The sequence below is a fragment of the Hoplias malabaricus genome, chromosome 4 (genome assembly GCF_029633855.1).
Source record: "Hoplias malabaricus isolate fHopMal1 chromosome 4, fHopMal1.hap1, whole genome shotgun sequence".
NCBI classification, from domain to species: domain Eukaryota; kingdom Metazoa; phylum Chordata; class Actinopteri; order Characiformes; family Erythrinidae; genus Hoplias; species Hoplias malabaricus.
In genome coordinates, this window is record NC_089803.1 from 18,614,174 (window position 1) to 18,619,638 (window position 5,465).

Genomic DNA, 5,465 nt, shown 5'->3' on the forward strand with positions numbered 1-5,465 from the left:
TGAAGTGTGGAGGAGGATCTCGACAGTCATCCATCCATTAGAGAAAGGCCACAGTGTCCAGCTGGACAGGTGGGCAGTCGTTTACCCGGAAATGTAAAGGGATGGAATGAGTTTTAATCTGTTTGGGTGAATGTAAAGCAGAAAATGTGAACATTTCCAGAGTGTGGCTAACGACTCCGGCAGATCAGACTATGACAGCTTTAACTAAAAGGAGGGAACTTTGAGAAGTCAGTGGTGTTTACATACAATATACTACAAAACCCAGGACCTGGAACTAGTTTAAAGATCAAGAGCCGAAGACCTCTGGTCTGTGTTAATGTCTGTGTTCATTGTGTTTAATAACGTTTCTTTTGTTTTCACACTGCATGTACTACAATGACTATAAGGGACTGTATTTTGATTGTCACCCAACGATGAGCCCTCCGTGAGAAAACCAAGCTATTAATTGTGACTGCTTGGTGTCTGTAATGGAGTCTGTAGTGAAGTATGCCAAACACACTGACGTACGCTTTTATGTGTGTGATTACTAGAGCTTTAGAGAGTTGTAAATGTTTCCCTGATACTTCTTTCTTGTTTATTTGCTTCAACCATATCCACTGACAGCTTGTTCTGCCACCTAGTGGGCTTACAGCTACGTTACATGAATGTTCATGGACAACGGGGATATTTTTGTGGAGGGAAATGTATTAAGTCATTCTGGAAAATTCTTGGTTAAGTCATTTGACCTGGTGGTGAGGTAACACTCACACAGGTGCAGGAGTTGGTGAAGGGTAGGAGTGTAATGGCAGGAACAAGGGTTGAAACTTCCTCCAAAGATGCATATCATCACACAATCTCCCTTATGTGTGCAGAACTTCATGTACGTGTACCAGAAATAGCCCTTGAGCATCAACCACTAGCCTCCAGAGGCTTCAAGCTATGTATACCAAGAGGCCTACACACACTTAGGTCTGTTCACCGTTGCAATGTCTTATGCAAATTCAGAATTTTCAGTTTTACAAAACGGTAACGGACTCGGGTTAAAGAAAGTAATCGCAAGCGTTGAACAGCAAGGGGTAGAACTTGAATGAATGAATTAAGACGTTTATAATGACCTACTGAACCAGACATTCATAAGAACGAATGCTGGGCATGGCTTGTTTTTTTTTTTTCTGATTAATATTGAGATTGTAATTTATTTCTGGTGTTTAACATCCAGGTCTCGGGTTTGGATGAGTTCATAGTAAAATAACAGTGTAACCAGCTTTGGAGGTAGCACTAAGATTCGGAGAGTTTGAGGGTGTTACGGGGTGTTTTATTATTACTATTATTATTAATATTACTATTATTATTATTATTATTATTTAAAGAACATGCTTTGAACACAATCTCCACATTGTTTAAAAAAAAAAGCCCCACTCAGGTGAATTCCGCTGAGCTCGGACTATTTCGTGGGCTGAGAGTCTGAAATGCACTTTTACCATGTGTTAAAAGTGTTAAAGATGGTGTTATGACAAGCCAAAAAGTGTTGTTTCATCAAAACTAATAACCTACGAAGATGAGTCAGAGAACAAGACACAGTGCACACACATTTGTTTTCGCGAAAGGAACGCACAAACTAAAAGCTAGCTTTCTAGCTTGGCATCCCAGCATACAAGGTTCTGTGAGGAAGCAAAATGTGGTCGATGAGTCCTAATACTCAACTTCCTTCTTATTCTCCTAGATGTCTGTGTGGCAGAGAAACGGCAGAAACTGAAAAAGACAGAATAACTGCTGAATTGTAATTATGAGACACAGAATCACTAAAACTGATTAAGATACGCTGTTTATGCAAATTCTTTCTTTTTTTTAAAAAATTCTGTTCGTTTGTGCATCTCTCAGAATCCCCACCGGAATGTTCCCACGTCTAATGTAAAACCTTCCCAGAACAGCTGATTCTGTTACTTCAGCAAAGAGGAGATACCCATTAATATTCTACACTTCAGAAGAAACTAAAGTGTAAACCAACTTCTGTTCGTGTGTAATTTGACACAATGAAGTGAAGATTCACCATGAAGCTCTTCCCACAAATGCATTCTTCTGCGATGAGATGATGAACAAATTTGGATCAGGGTGTGAATTATACAATGACAATAGTGGGGGTCATCTTGTTCTTCAGGTCATAATGGGAACCCAGTACAGCGCAGGAGTGTGCTTCTGTAAACTGAAGTTTTACAATCCTTACAGAGCCTTGTTTGTTTACTGGAATGTCTGCTGTACATTAATGATACCTCCATTACACCAGCTGACGTGTCACGTACCACACAACTACTTTTGTAGTCAGGGGTCATCAAACAATATACAGTATTACTGTTACTACCATACAACATTTAGGCCTGTACCTGACTAACATTAAAGGCATAGATCACCTGATAATCAAAATCTGTCAGCAGTTTTCTTTCCCTGAAAATGGAATTCACATTTTACAGAATCTCCTCCACGGGAACCATGTGTTAATTCATTCTGAATGAATGGGAATAATGTCACTGAAAGTCACTGTAGCTTAGGCTTTTGTCCCATCTCATCTATTCATACTGGGACCAGTACAGCAGCTACAACGTGAAGTGTGAAGGGGTAAGTGGTGGAATGCTTTTATATAGACGCTTGGCCATTGTTAGTATCCAAAGTAAACTCTCTTTTAGTGAATCACGTTAAGTGAAACATGTTTTTTTTTTTTTTAAAAAGTACATTAACTAATGTGCCTCAGCCATGTGCTTCACATTTATACATCAATGTACTGATTCACTGCAGTAATATCTGTGTTTACTGTAGAACTACTCAAGACGGCACAGTGGTGCAGCAGGTAGTGTCGCAGTCACACAGCTGGAGGTTGTGGGTTCGATTCCCGCTCCGGGTGACTGTCTGTGAGGAGTGTGGTGTGTTCTCCCTGTGTCTGCGTGGGTTTCCTCCGGGTGACTGTCTGTGAGGAGTGTGGTGTGTTCTCCCCGTGTCCGCGTGGGTTTCCTCCGGGTGACTGTCTGTGAGGAGTTGGTGTGAAGGACTGGCGCCCCCTCCAGGGTGTATTCCCGCCTTGCACCCAATGATTCCAGGTAGGCTCAGGACCCATCGCGACCCTGAACTGGATAAGGGTTACAGAAAATGAATGAATGAATGAATGAATCTAGAACTACTCACAGCAGCAAATAATACCTCACTACTACAGCCAATAGATTATGAAGTGTTTAGGTTCTTGTTCAGATTTTCCCTTCCACCTTAAAACTTGTAGTAGTTGTTAAGGTCCTAATGAGTTTTATACATTTCTACTTATGTTGTGCAGAAAATACATTCCAAAAAAAAAAAAAAAAAAAAAAAACCTTGCTTCTTATTTAAATGTTCTGTTCCACCTTAAAAGTCGTTGAAGTTACATTTAACACTAAAAAGGCTGAAATTTTCAGAGCCCGAGGACCCCCGCTCTTGCAGCCCATTAGTGGACTATTAGCTACCCTTTCTTATGTAAATGAAGGCAATAAAGTGTTTTTAGAAAGCTAGATAGCTACTTACACGTAATGCTTTCTCTGGCTTGTGAATGTGCTACCTTACGCAATCCACGTGACCAATAATAAGCGTGGGGCTGACAGAGGACATGTAAAAGTTATAAATGAATAGTATTTTCCATTGTAGGGGTGTTTGAAAATGTAACAGGATTCAAATCCAACAGGATTTGGATGAGTTTTAAGTAAATTTAATTCAGCCTAATGAGAAACTGGAGTACACTTTGTTTGAATGTCTGTAAATCACTGAGCTTCTGGTTATAAATTATACGCAACCAGGTTATTATTAATCCAAAATACAGAGGTGAAAAATGAGAACCATGGATTCGCCTTCACCACCACCAGTGTGCTGCATCCACATGGATGATGTGACTGCAGCCAATCTGCACCAGTGTTCTCAACATACATTAGTTCTTGGGTCAAGAGGAGAGAACTGGGAATGACTGAGCCAGTGGATTTGCGTGCTCAGGTGCTATTGCTGCGGGCATAAAAAATACATATACATTTTGACTATATATAAACATTTGGTATTTGTATGTATGAATAGATCCCTTGAGTCTTCTCCAGCATTCTGCACAGGACTGCTTAGCCCAAATGGACATCATCTCAGTTTATTCTGAAACAATAGTGTCACTGAGCACCTGCCCTGCTCTCACATCTTCACTTCACTGCACTTTTACCTTCACATTACGTACGGTTCCTTTTGACTGCTGTTTTGTTTTTTGATGTGTTCACAGGTCGACCAGAGGAGGATGGGTTCCCCCTTCTGAGTCGTGTTTCCTCTCAAGGTTTATTCTTCTTCCTTTAAGGGAGTTTTCCTTGCTTCTGTCACTCTTGGTTTGCTTCTAGGAGGCTCAGACCCAGGTCTCCGTAAAGCTGATTTGTGACAGCATTCATTACAAACAGAGTCATATATAAGTAAAAAATGATTGATTCATTGATTCATGTACAAACCAAATTTATTGGAAAAGTTAAAAACAAGGATCTGTGATTTATTAATTGAGCCCTTGCAACAAAACAGAAATCTCTGTTAACATGTTTTACACCTGAAATAATATATTTTGATGTCATTGTTTTTTGGACTCTATTTTAATTTAAAAAAAAAACTCTTACACTGAAAAACTATATATCCACACTCCTAAGACTGGAAAAGCAAGCAGTGCAATAAAGCAAATAATTAACATGATGGATATAAGGTTTGTCATTGCTAGGGCTCTGTTCTCTTCAATATGTATTAAGTTTATAAATAAGTTTTAAAGCGATTTTATGTAACATATAATTGTAACTGCTTGCATCTTCCCTATGAGTATAGTTGGTGATTTTGATGTTAGTGATTGTGAACCTAGTGTGTTAATACTTACTGTTTAAGGATATTTAAAATGTATTAAAATGACAATTGTTATTTTAATACTATGCAACTGTTACAATACCACCAGAGAGACAAAAGAGAATGTTTGAATTTTGAATTGCAATTATATGTAACATGAAAACACTACATTTGTACACTCAAAATATAACTGACAGAAGTACAAAGAAATAATTTCCAATGATAATCACTGATCAACTTGATTCATTCATTCATTGTCTGTAACCACGTATTCAGTACAGTGTTGCGATGGGTCTGCAGCCTTCCCGGAATCACTGGGCGCAAGGCGGGAACACAGTCCAGTCCCTCACAGGGCAACACACACTCACACCTACGAACACTTTTGAGTTGCCCATCCACCTACCAACGTGTGTTTTTGCACTGTTGGAGGAAACCCACACAGCAACACACCAAACTTCTCACAGGCAGTCACCTGGAGCAGGGCTTGAGCACACAATCACCAGGTCCGTGGAGCTGTGTGACTCAGACACTACCTGCTTCACCACCGTGCTGCCCAGTTTCTTTACATCACTATTAAAAATATTCCAAACAGTCCTGGACGCAACTTTGTCACGCCTCCCACTAAAGGG